This window comes from Lissotriton helveticus, chromosome 4_1, assembly GCF_964261635.1.
Source record: "Lissotriton helveticus chromosome 4_1, aLisHel1.1, whole genome shotgun sequence".
In the NCBI taxonomy this organism is placed as follows: domain Eukaryota; kingdom Metazoa; phylum Chordata; class Amphibia; order Caudata; family Salamandridae; genus Lissotriton; species Lissotriton helveticus.
In genome coordinates, this window is record NC_136063.1 from 83,317,560 (window position 1) to 83,331,642 (window position 14,083).

The 14,083-nt window shown below is 44.1% G+C and overlaps 1 pseudogene; it reads left to right on the top strand.

The window, feature by feature from the left end:
* Positions 1 to 14,083, top strand: part of LOC144828372 (uncharacterized) — a 136,385-nt pseudogene that overhangs the window by 97,591 nt on the left and 24,711 nt on the right.

Sequence of the window (14,083 nt, forward strand, 5' to 3'; positions counted from 1 at the left end):
CAATTGCGACCCAAGGCACAAATCCAGGGCACACTTTGAAATGCACAAGAGACAGTGGAACACAGACTGCACGTAGTGAAGCCCCGCAGGCCAGTTGTCGGAACACGATTGCGCCAAAGTAATGCTCCCTGCCCTGATTGCACAATAGGACATGAGGCAGTGCCAACCCCATTCGATCTTAATATAGGACATCCATTGACCTGCAAAAATATAAAAACCACTATCCCTGCAATTAGGAATAGGATCAGCGGAGAGCCTCCAAAGATGCTCCAGAGGACGGAGTGGATGAAAGATGGAATGACTCCGAACACCGTCTGGAAGGTGCTAACCAACCCATAGCCTATGCCTTTGAAAAAGCCAGCTATTTCAGTTGCACCAGATATGTTAAAAATATGATGCACCAGTTCTCCAAAATGTTGTGGGAAGTTAGTACGAAGTAGCGCCTGTAGCTCTTCCAAGGACCTTGCCACCTGAAGATCAAATATCTCCTTAGTAGTAGAAGTTAAAGCCACTTCTTTTTAAAATAATAAGGCATCCAGTTTGCTCAGGGCATCAAAGTGCACGTTGGTGAGATTATTCGAAGGCCACAGCGAATCCTCCCTAACTGTATGGGTAGGTGGAAACAAGACTTGTGCACAACAAGTTACAATGGAAGACACGGTCATCACATAGGTAACCCATGGTTGGTTCATCCCACAGCAACCTTGACTGTTCAACATCCGGTAACTACCATTCGAGAGCAATCTGAAAGACGGACGTATCGCGCCGCCGGGTAGCTTTTCAAGAACAAAGACAGTTCGCCTCAGAGGCGTACATGCTTTGTGTAACGAAACATCTTTGCATACAGGGGAGCCTCACAAAGTATTCTCACAATCAGAACCACTGCGTAAATCTTCAGTATACTTATTCCGACACCGGAATTTGAAAGGAAGCTCCCAATGTTCATGTAAAAACCCTTCACCTAACGCTTCATATCTGCCCTCTTGATGGTGTTGTAGACAGTAGTGAAAGTCGAAATTGGTGGTGTAATATACCCATGGATTGTCCAATCTGAAGATGCTATTTCAGCAATGGTAAAAGGTAATTTCTCCAGCTTCGCTATATCTAACATAATGTATTTTGCTTCCTTTCATGCCTTAAATATCTGTTGTTCTGTAAGGTGGTACGGTAATCATTGTAGATGGCATGCATACAGAAAGCGTTCTCAGCGTGGTTTTAGAGGACCTAGAAAAAAGTCCCGTAGTTCCAGGTCATCAGATAAAAGGGACAAGTGTTGTTGTACCGTTGACAGTGTTGAAGTCTTTAACCAACAAGCATTTGCAATGCAATAGGTCTCGCATTAGGAAAGTGTGATGTTTTGGTATTGTGAATATGTATTTTTATTTGTTTTTTTATAGTCAAAATATAGGAATTTAATAGTTTTGTATTTTAAAATTCCAATATTTTTAATTTTTTTAATGTGACACCTTTAGCAATTGTAATACAATATGTATTGTTTGTATGTGACTTTTATGTATTGATATTACAAATAACAATGGCTTTTAATTAAATGTATGAATTACATTTTAAATAAAAGTTATTGTAATGTATTATGGTAATTGCTAAAACTTTTGTAAATAACTTGGTGGATTTGTATTTGGAGGGTAGAGTTTGATTGTGGTTTTGTTTTTTGAGTTTGTTGTTTGATGTTGGATTTGGAGGGTGGAGTATGTAGTTTGTGTTGGAGGGTGGATTTGTAGGGTGCAGTTGGAGGGTGGAGTGCTGAGTGTTGCTGTGGTGGTGCTGAGTAGTTTTGTGGTGGTTCTGAGTTGTGCTGTGGTGGTGCTGACTGATGCTGTGTGGTGCTTAGTGGTGCTGTGGTGGTGCTGAGTGATACTGTGGTGGTTCTGAGTGATAATGTGGTGGTGGTGAGTTGTGGTAAATAAATAATCAATTACCGGTACTATTTTTCTATGCATTCAATAAAACAGACAGCTCAATAAATAAGAGGCAGGATCCGGGATATCTGAGTTTAACAGGCTTTAATCAGGCATAAGGGAAGGGATAGGATCGGAACAGCCTGAAATAGAATGGCACGAGTGGCAGCTGCAACGTCTCATTAACAGTACATAGTATATATAGGAAAACATTACAAGTGCATGGAATACAGTAGGCGTAACAAGTGACAAACGTAAGATAAGAATACATGGGCGTAAAAAGAAGGCGTGTACAAAGACATGTGATGAGAACGTCACAGAAGTGTCATAAAGTGGGTGGATACATGGAGGGGGCTACCTGGGCAGCTGGAACCTTTAACCTAGTGGTGCGCGCAAATGGACAATGACGTGTAACTGGGGAGAGCTGGGGGCTCTGACTTCTGCACTAGAAGAGGAGACTAAAGTCTGCGATGTCAGGACGACATGTACCTATAGCATATCTGGTATCTTGTGTTTGGAGTACATGTTGATAGAATCTAAAAGTCATCAGAGTAAAGGCTACTTGACACTAAGACTGGTGCATGCATATATTCTACATGTATTGCGTGTGCTATGAATCTTCTATGGATATTAATTCAGTAATTCTCTTGCATGGAGACAGGAAGACTAGACTATAGCTGAAGATGTTTATGCGGTTCGTTAGCTTAGGAATGTGAAGACGGAGAGCTGAACTGATAACTAGAGGCATAACATATTCTTGGCAGACAGGCAGGCAGAGCCAGGCCGGGCACCGCGCTGCGCGGCAGGAAGTAAGTGAAGGGTCAGGGATGCAGGTGGGGGCTGCATCGCTCCTCGGAGTGAATTCAGGAGACTGGAGCTTGAATCTGGTGTTCAGGCCCTTCTGAGGCCTAGAAACGGGGACAATGCGGTGAATTAACGTGCACAATGTAAAACGTTGGCAACATAGGCCTAATACTCGTTGCTTTCACAAGAACTGGAAACTAACATACTAACGTTGGACACAACTATAATTGCGTCTTTAATCGGTCATAGGGGGATATATGCATATCGATCATGCACATATAACATAGGATGGGGAACACGTAGGCACATATGACAAGGCAAAATTCAATTTTCCTCATTCCCTCCTTGTGCCCTACGTTTCCATCAGGAAACATCAATATTCATGATACCATCTATCTGTTCATAGAGCATCATTTGCTCGTCTCGAATTGTCTTGGAACGGGACTTTGGACTTGGAATACAAGAGGTAGCGCACAAGCCGCAAATCGCAGGGCCACATTGTAAACATAGGCAACAACTGAATATGATCATTACTACTATACCCAGGAATGACAATACTTTCCATCCCCAGGCAGATATTATACTCCAGAGCCAACCGGACCATGTCCAGGTGCCTGGATTCTGGTGTAACTGATGGGCAATTTTATGAAGTCTGGTTATAGCTGAATAAACAGACGGTGCGTTATTAGGAATGAAAATGCAGCAACTAGATCCGATGACTCTACAAGCTCCTCCCCTATCGGCCAGTATGACGTCAAGGACGAGACGATTTTGGAGCACGACAAATCTCATAGCAGATTGCTCCTCAGTTAAGTTACCTAGAGCGGAAGTAGTCTCATTCACTACTGCTTCAAGAGTTCTGGTTAACCTACGTATTAGCTTACTATTCTGGACAGGACCTATGAAGAAAAAGAAACCTTTATTGAAGTCTTGATACTGTTCTAGGGCAGTTTCAGTTTGATCGACAATTGGGGACTCAGTCTCCCTTCTATGTCTAACGTGTACTAGATGTGTGTCTCTGTGATAATCGGATGGGGCTAGGAAAACTGGTGGCAGTAGGAAGGCAATGTAACATGTTCCATCCCAATCTAGGGGCAGACGAACATATGCGGTCTGACCACATACAAAATAAGAATGACGTGAGGCTTTGAAAATAGATTTCCCACTGTCACTATACTCGACCATAGTAGTACAATCACTATGTCCTAGATGTACTGAACCATTCTTTCTGACACATAATTCGCCTTTCACTGGTAGAACGGTAATAGCAGGCAAATCTGGAGTAGTCTCGGACTGAACATTCAAAACCATGAAATTCGAGGAATAATTACCTAAATCATAGACTTCATTTTCTAGATCTAACCCTGTTCTATGGGAAAGACCTTCCTTGTCTGGGAAACATGTTCTATTCAGAAGGGACATATCGTTTGAGGATGACGTTAACGTGGACCATGCTCCACACAAACCATTATGTGAAAATGGATAGGGAAAGAGTGGCAGAACTCCCTTCGTTGTCTGAAAAGGGGGGAGTCGACCACACACCCAACAATTAGTGGCATTGCTGGTCTGGTGTGAATAGTGTAACATTCGGATAAAAGTATTATTGCGCATGGCAAGACGATAGGATAACTCGTGAGGAGGCAGTTCACTAAATGTGTGCTCTACTGTAACATTAGAAAACATATGTACATGTGAATCAATAGGAGGAAAATATATACGTAAAACATAACTTATGCCTGTAATCGTAAAACTCAGAAATAATAAAAGTAATAGAGTAACAATGCATCGACTTCGAAGATTCTTTTGATAACGTATTCTCTTAGAGTTTCGACTAACTCTCTCACTATGCGGGTCTATCTCATACATGTCAGGAACCTGTCTAACCGCTTCACCCGAGAGGGACTTAGACAATTAAACTGGCTGACTTACTAGACCTTAACTTTTCTTTATACTCCTGCTGCGGAGTTTTCTCTTACAGGGGAAGTTTAGAGTCAGTGTCTGGGCAGTCCTTGAGAACGGGGCAGTCCTTGAAAAAAGTCTTTGGACGGAGTCCATGGAATCGCTTTACATGACTGGAGTGCAACCACCCTTTACGACCCTCGACCTTGATTGCAGTCCTTGTTGTCAGCAGAACGAGTTTTGGTTCTTTCCATCGGGGCTCCAGCGGACTTGAACGATCAAAATTTCTAACCAGAACGAGGTCGCCTGGTATGACCTCGTGCGGTTTCACTTGGGTGTTGTCTGGAAAAGCAGCGGCAACCTGTGAACGACAAGAGAGTAGTGCAGACATCAAGGAAGCCAGGTAATCTGTCAGCATATTACTGTCAACATCTGTAATTGTACGGGGCCTAGGTGTACCCCACATGTTTGGGGGACGACCGAAAACTACCTCGTAAGGGGACAGACCTGAACGGGAGTGAGCGACCATTCTCATGTAAAAAAGGGCGACTGGCAGTGCTACCATCCAATCTACGCCTTTCTCTGCGCATACCTTGGCAATGCGGATTTTCAGGGTCTGATTATGTCTCTCTACGAGACCAGCTGCTTCAGGATGTCGTACACAGTGGAACTTCCACTGGTACCCTAACAGAAGAGATACTTGTTTCATGAGTTCGGATGAGAATGGCTGGCCGTTATCTGAATACACGACCCTAGGTAAACCATAGCGAGGGAAATACTCACGAACCAACTGCCTGGCAGTGGTCGCGGCAGTGTAATCTGGGACTGGATATGCTTCTGTCCACCTGGACAAAGCGCATACAACTACGAGGACATACTTGAAACCTCGACATCGATCCATCTGAATATAATCCATCTGGAGGACTTCAAAAGGGTGGTCAGGAGGATGGAATCCACCTTGTTCCACCGGGACACCTTTACCTGGATTGAACTGACAACAGATCATGCAGGTACGCACTTTCTGCTTGGCTGCTACTCGTAAATGCTTGTTAAACCAGAGGTTCTGAATACTGTCTAACATGGCTTTTTCTCCTAAGTGTGCTGGACTATGTGCGGTGTTAATAATGACTTGAACCATAGAGTCGGGGAGAAACCATGTGGCTTTTCCCTTCGTCAACCATCCCTGATCTGTCTGGACCCCTCCTTGTTCAGACCATTTCTTGATTTCGTCTGGGGTAGCATGTGACTGTATATCTAGTACGTCTTGTGTAGGGTCCTTAACTGTCATACAAGTCGTCTGAACTGGGACGTCTGTCTGTGTCTTGTTAACTGGAATGTCTGAAGTCTGAGCTGTAAGCTTGGCTGTTCGATCTGCCAGGTCGTTACCCTGGGAAATGATGTCAGTGACTTTCGTATGTGCCTTGCACTTCATGATAGCGATAGCTGTCGGTAAATGTATTGCATCTAACAGAGCTTGAATGAGGGGGCCATGCTGAATCTTGGTTCCATGAGAAGTCATGAAACCTCTCTCTTGCCAGAGTACTCCAAAGTCGTGTACGACTCCGAATGCATAACGTGAATCTGTGTATATATTTACTTTCAGGTTTTTAGCTTGTATGCAGGCTTGGGTCAGAGTGACGAGCTCTGCTGCTTGAGCAGACAGGGTGTCAATACGATGTGTTTCTATAACTTCAGTGTCAGTAGTCACTGCATACGCGGCTACTAGTTCTCCTGTACTTGTTCTCATACATGAACCATCCACATAAAGTGTCAGGTCGGGATCAGGTAATGCAATGTCTGTCAAGTCTTGTCTTGGCTTTGTCATAGTGTAAACAACTTCCACGCAGTCATGTGTGGTAGGATTTGAAGTAACTGAGGGTAACAGTGTAGCTGGATTTAAAATGTTGCAGCGTCTGATTTCTATGTGTGGCTGAAACAATGTCAGTTCATATCCTGTTAAACGTGCAATTGTCAAGTGCTGAGTCTGTGTTCGGTTTAAAAGAACTTCCACAGAGTGTGGAACTTGTACTGTCAGGGAGTGTCCTAACACTATGGAATCACTTTGTCTGATAGCTAGAGCTGTGGCTGCAACTGACTTGAGGCACGCAGGCAGAGCCTGGGCCACCGGATCTAATGTGCTAGAGAAATAAGCACAGGGCTTGTATTGTCCTGCTTGATCTTGTGTGAGAACAGATAATGCAGTACCATCACGTTCAGTGACAAAAAGTGTAAAAGGCTTACTGTAGTTTGGTGTTGCTAGAACAGGTGCTTGGCATAAAGCTTTCTTTAACTCGTTGAAAACAAGTGTATGTTCTTGGGTCCAAGGGAGGACAGTCGGTGTCGCTGCCTCCTGTGTCGTTAACTGTATCAGTGGCTTGGCTAGATATGCATACTGAGGAATCCATTGTCTGCAGTAAGAAGTGAGGCCGATAAAAGCTCGCACCTCCTTCTGTGTCTTGGGCTGTGGAAGATGTGCTATTAACTGGATACGGTCTGGTGTCAACTGCCTACCCCACTTGGACAGTAAGTGTCCAAGGTAGACCACTTGCTGGACACAGAATTGCAGTTTCGAAGGGGACACCTTGTGCCCCATCTCGGCCAGGAAATACAAGACTGTAAGTGACGCACGTTCACAGTCACGTTCAGAACGGGCTGTGATCAATAGATCATCGACATACTGGAGCAGAGCAGTGTCAGTTGGCATGTGAATATTGTCTAGTTGTCTTTTAAGTGCTTGACTGTAAATACTAGGACTTTCTGTGAAACCTTGAGGAGCTCGTGTGAATTTATAGCTTCTTCCATTTAAACAGAATCCGAAAAGGAATTGGCTGTCTGGATGAATGGGGACACTAAAGAATGCATTCTTGAGATCAATAACAGTAAAGAACGTGGCTTCGGAATCAATGGCAGTCAATAGGGAAGAAATATCTGGAACCACTGGGTACTGGGGTATGATACATTTATTAAGTTCTCGAAGGTCAATCACTAATCGATAAACTGGAGGTGCATTGGGATCTGTACGTTTCAGAATCGGAATGATAGGAGAATTACATACATTGGAGTCAGTTTCTACAACTACTCCTTGAGCAATGAGCTCGTCAATAATTTTCGATAAGGCTGCTACAGCCTCAGGTGGCAATTTGTACTGTCTGATTCGTGGTAATACAACACCTTGCTTCAGAGTGACACGATAGGGTGTAATGTGCATACAACCTACATCAGTTGGACCTTGCGCCCATAAATGCTGTGGTACATTCAATAATCTTGGATCAAAATCACGTAATACATAATGACCTTTAAAATCTCGTAAGAACAGTCTCACTCCTTCTGGGGAGCAGCATATGACTGCTCCTAATTCTTTCAGTGTCTTTATACCAAGTAAATTTTCTGGACATGATTTCGTGAGTAACAAGTCTGTAGTTCGGGACAATGGACCAACTTCTAGGGTAACTGGTTTCGATATTTCATTAACAATAGGCTTTCCTGAAAATCCAAGGGAAACATTTCTAGAGCCTGAGAGTGGAGCCCCTGGAACCTCGTCATGACTGATGGTAGTCCTACTTGCCCCTGTATCAATCAGAAACTTTCTGTCTTTCCCTAATACTTGACTGTGTACATAGGGACCCTCTTGATCTACAGGAATCTCGATGAGAGGCAAGCCAACCTCCCTCTCTAGGCTGTTTCATGAATACGGCTGATAATCTGGATACTCTGACTGTGCATACTGGTACATCTGCTGTGTAACGTGTTGTGTGGCAGCTATAGGCTGCGGTACTGTAACTGTCTGTTGTGCGTTCTGCGGTGGCTGAGTATTCTGTGAAACTTGTTCTTGTCTAGGCGGACGTGGTCTCTCTTTTGTTTTACCAGTACCTATGTTGTGTTTCAGAACTGCACATTCGTTTACATAATGACCTGGCTGTTTACAGTAATTGCATGTCCCTTTAACGGGAGCTGCAGGATGACTAGCTTGATTCGGACCCCTCTTCTGACTGTCTTGTGGAACAGACTGTGCAACTAGTACTTTCATTTTCGTGTCTTTCATACGTCTCCTTTCATGTTCCTGCTCCTCCCTGATTCTGTTCTGGTGATATTGTAGCATCTGGAGCATTTGTGACGGAGTATTAGCTTGCCAGGTACTTTCGACTTTCAGTACTCGATTTTTAACTTGTGGTAAAGAATTCTCAACTAGTTTGGTAACAAAAAGATGTGGATACGATTCACTACTTGTTTTCAGACCACTATTAATAATGAAACATTTCTCAAATCTAGAATAAAAATCACTAGTGTCTTCGTCTTGTTTCTGTTTACAGGCTGAGATAGCATCCCAGTCTTCCTTTTTCGTGGCTAGTAATCTTGGCAAGACTTGTATTAACAATTCGGGCAATGCTTTAGCTTTATCCCCAAGACCGGTACCTGGAACTCGTGTATTATCTTCAGTCTCTAATGCGGTCCAATCTATCTTTTTCTCTCCCACCTCCCATTCTTTTTCTTTGAGTTTTTCATATATGCCCACAGGCAACAGGACCTTTAACATCTTAATGATATCAGGATACGTGTATTCTCCCATACGGAGCATGTCCTTTAATTCACGATGGAACCCTGCTGGATCTTTATCGTGACAGAGTATTAACTTTTTCGTTTCTAGAAGTTCTGTTTTCGTGATAGGGGTGCAAACAAATACTCGTTCTAGATCAACCCCCTCCCCCTTAACTGGATGTACTTCTCGCAACGGATTCTGTCTGTCTATGTAGAATGATTTTCTTTCTGGGGGTGGAACAGGAACAAAATGTGGATTCAGGAACGTTCTGTATTTATGGCGCTGTTCTAATATGACACTAATTAAATCGGTACCTAGACCTTTCCATCTGTTTAGGAGTAACTCGTTCAGTACATCATACAAAGGACCTGGATCAGAATGCTGATCCTCATACAGTGTAATGAGGTGCTGGATCATATACATACCCACCAGACGCTGCTCGGCTGGGGGCAGCTTCAGAAACGTTTGGGCCACTATTTCATCTGGAAACGTGGCAGAATCACTAGTCCATCGGACTGCTGATCGGGCTAGTTCTTGTTCATGCATGGTACTAAGTTCACTATAACCTATTCGTAGTTTCAGAATTTTATCGGTGGCCTGGAATACTTGTTCTAGAGAACACTGTTCTGGTACGGGAGGAGGAAAAACTTTCTTGTAATCTAGACGTGAATGTCTGTCGGAAAATCTAGTTCTACCTACATACGCTATTCTGTCGGGATTCTCGCTGTCTACCTCTTCACTTGAAGAGTCATTCTCTTTCTCGGTTGCTCTTTTTGCTTGCTCCTTCTGGTGTATACTTATAATTTCCTTACGAATTTTCCTGTACATGCTTTCTATACTACCTTGTGTCTTATGTTTTCCCTCGGCTATATTGTCACTCCACCTAGTCAGGGCTTTCATCTCGTCTTTGTCTTTATCAGGATAGTCCTGTTCTCTTATTAAACAGTTAATCAAGAACTGTAAAATCATATTTTGAATCTCGGCTTTTCTGTGTGCCATAGCTTTGTGAATACTTCCTGGATTCTCCCCTGTACGGATAAAATGATATATTCTGCCTAGATGTTCTTTCATGTCAGGCAGGGAGGCCAAAAAGTCGGCAACCCGTCTTAAACGTACTGAATATAACATCATGTGATCTTCGCCTGGAACTGAATCATATATGCAGTCAGTAAGGTGTCGCTTGAGGTCTGCGTATGTAGTCACTTTTGGCGTACGCTGTAACGCTGCGTCTCTCAGCGTCATTCGTTTTACTTGAGGCGGGGTGGTAGGAGCACCTCCCCCCGCTCCTCCTGAACTAGAATCGTCAGTTAATACTGAACGGGCTGGTAAAGTAACTGGCAAAACTGGCACACTTAATGTGGGCTGGTCCGGGGGTACTGGCACATTAACGGGGTCCCCGGGACCAGTGGCTGGCGGAACAGGAATTACAATATTAACAGGGTGTTGAGGGTGAGCAGGCGGAATAGGATTTGCATATTCTGGGACTGTATCGTCCAAATAGGACGAAAGGAAAATTTCAGTTGCAGTCGGTTTATGACGTAGCTTAATCGGGACCAATGGTGGCGGTAAATTACAGGGTACTTCCGGGGTTGCCTTCGGCAAGCCCTCGGCAAGAAGAGGATACATACCTTTAATAAGGGCATTTCTCTGTCTGTCTGACTGTTCTGCTCTAACTCGTTCACCTTCTTCTAGAAGTTCCCTTTCTTGGGCTTTTTCTGAGGATTCCCTACTTAATTCTGCTTTTCTGAATTCTTTTTCGGTTCTTCTATGAGATTCTTTGCGCCATAACTCGATGGCATCTTTCTGGGACTGTCTGGCTTTCTTTTTCCATAATGCTTCTTCTACTCGCATGATGCACTCGGCATCCCATGTACCTGATACAGGCCATCGATATTTCTCTTCAAGATTCTTTGTATAATCCACCCATAAATCTAGATATAATATGGCATCTAAGCCATGCTTGTGATACATAAAATGTCCAGGACTGTCCCTAGGAGGGACAGGAACTGCTTCTTCGAGTAACCCTTTTCTGGTTTTTATCTGACGTAACTTCGAAAACAGAGGCATTTCGGAGTTGTACTTGAACTAGACACAATACACAATAATCACAGTAATGAAATGGCAACCAAATCACTCATACCACGACATAGAAGTACATTAATAACAGTTCGAACAGAATACTACCTGATACACTGAAAACATAACACTTGAATTTCTCGAGAACGGACTTACTAGAATTACTGGATGCACTGCTAAAACAGTACAGAACATACCGGTCTCATAAAGAGACACGTCATACCGTATCCACCTAGGTGAATACTTCGGACTGGATCTGTGTACCCAAACCCATCGGACCAGGGACAAACTAATGAACCTGTCTAGATACTTCCCCCGCAACGGTACTCACCGGGAAGCAGAATTGAAGGCCTCGGACTGGACTGGACTGCTACGACGTCTGGTTACTACGCATGCGCTTCGGACTTCAGAAACAGGTGGGCCTCCGGATACCTCGGACCTTGCTCTCTCGGCTTGGGCTCTGGTCGGGACGAACCGCATTCCTCACCGCCTCGTCTGGATGCCGGACCGCAGTCTCCGTCTCCTCCGTGGGCCTGAGGGAGACTTGAAGCAGAAATATCTGCCGGTGCGCAGTAGAGTTCTGTCACGGCTGTAGAAGGGTCAGGGGGCCTGCGTTACATCGCCGGCGCGTGGGGAAGGGGCTCGTCCCTATTCGGGCGCCATTATGTGGTAAATAAATAATTAATTACCGGTACTATTTTTCTATGCATTCAATAAAACAGACAGCTCAATAAATAAGAGGCAGGATCCGGGATATCTGAGTTTAACAGGCTTTAATCAGGCATAAGGGAAGGGATAGGATCGGAACAGCCTGAAATAGAATGGCACGAGTGGCAGCTGCAACGTCTCATTAACAGTACATAGTATATATAGGAAAACATTACAAGTGCATGGAATACAGTAGGCGTAACAAGTGACAAACGTAAGATAAGAATACATGGGCGTAAAAAGAAGGCGTGTACTAAGACATGTGATGAGAACGTCACAGAAGTGTCATAAAGTGGGTGGATACATGGAGGGGGCTACCTGGGCAGCTGGAACCTTTAACCTAGTGGTGCGCGCAAACGGACAATGACGTGTAACTGGGGAGAGCTGGGGGCTCTGACTTCTGCACTAGAAGAGGAGACTAAAGTCTGCGATGTCAGGACGACATGTACCTATAGCATATCTGGTATCTTGTGTTTGGAGTACATGTTGATAGAATCTAAAAGTCATCAGAGTAAAGGCTACTTGACACTAAGACTGGTGCATGCATATATTCTACATGTATTGCGTGTGCTATGAATCTTCTATGGATATTAATTCAGTAATTCTCTTGCATGGAGACAGGAAGACTAGACTATAGCTGAAGATGTTTATGCGGTTCGTTAGCTTAGGAATGTGAAGACGGAGAGCTGAACTGATAACTAGAGGCATAACATATTCTTGGCAGACAGGCAGGCAGAGCCAGGCCGGGCACCGCGCTGCGCGGCAGGAAGTAAGTGAAGGGTCAGGGATGCAGGTGGGGGCTGCATCGCTCCTCGGAGTGAATTCAGGAGACTGGAGCTTGAATCTGGTGTTCAGGCCCTTCTGAGGCCTAGAAACGGGGACAATGCGGTGAATTAACGTGCACAATGTAAAACGTTGGCAACATAGGCCTAATACTCGTTGCTTTCACAAGAACTGGAAACTAACATACTAACGTTGGACACAACTATAATTGCGTCTTTAATCGGTCATAGGGGGATATATGCATATCGATCATGCACATATAACATAGGATGGGGAACACGTAGGCACATATGACAAGGCAAAATTCAATTTTCCTCAGAGTGGTGCTGTGGTGGCTTTTAATTTTTTTAAATAATTAATACATAAATAAAAGTGATTCTAATTTATAATGGCAATAGCTTAAACTTTTGTAAATAACTTTTGTGAAGATTATGTTCAGTGTATTTTATTGTGATGAAAATCCAAGAACAGAAGTGAAATATTACCATCTTGTTGTGACATTTGTAATACAGTTTGAAACATTGAGAGAACATATTTGAACCAGTTGTTGTTGAATGGTTGCAGAGATTGATGCTGTGATGGCGCTGAGTGATGCAGGGGTTGCGCTGAGTGATGCAGGGGTTGCGCTGAGTGATGCAGGGGTTGCGCTGAGTGTAAAGACAGATTCGAGATAGGGGAGGAATTAAGTCGTGGGTGAATCTATGTTTTTGCCAAACAACTTCGGTCTCATCTTTGATTGCGCTGATGGACGAGGCGGACATTAGATCTCCCGGACCAAGTACCAATCTTTTGTCACCTTTCTTGCCCCTTATCAAGCCCTTCAGGAAACAAAACCTCTGAAAGCATTCAATCAATAACAAGATCAGTCGATATTATCTGTGAGAGAAACGGGACTTGCAGGCAGGCTCTGTTTGGAGAAGGATTTTTCTCTGAATGCTGCAGCATGGGCATATTATCAGTAAGTGACCGCGGTGCCATGAGAGTGATTGAGCGAGTGTAGATAACGTCACAGTAAATCGGGGCCCTGCAGAGACACACGGACCCTGAAGGGCAGAAACGCAGCTCGTCAATGCGTGTGACCCTGCCCAGCCCTTAAGGCTTTCAAAACAAACACAGGAGTGGGCCTGTTCTCCCCCTTTTGCTGTCGGTTCGAATGTATCTGAATACTTATGCAGTACCATATGCTGCCAGCAGGGGGCGTAGCTATTGTTAGTGCAGCAGCGGCGTGACCTTTGAGGGTTGAGGGCCTATTTATGGCACACTACCCAAGAGAACGCTAGAGGGCTAGGCCCATTGCTTATATTGAGGACCATGGCACCCTTCTACGTCACTGTCTGCCCGTACAGAGCTGTTTCAGGGG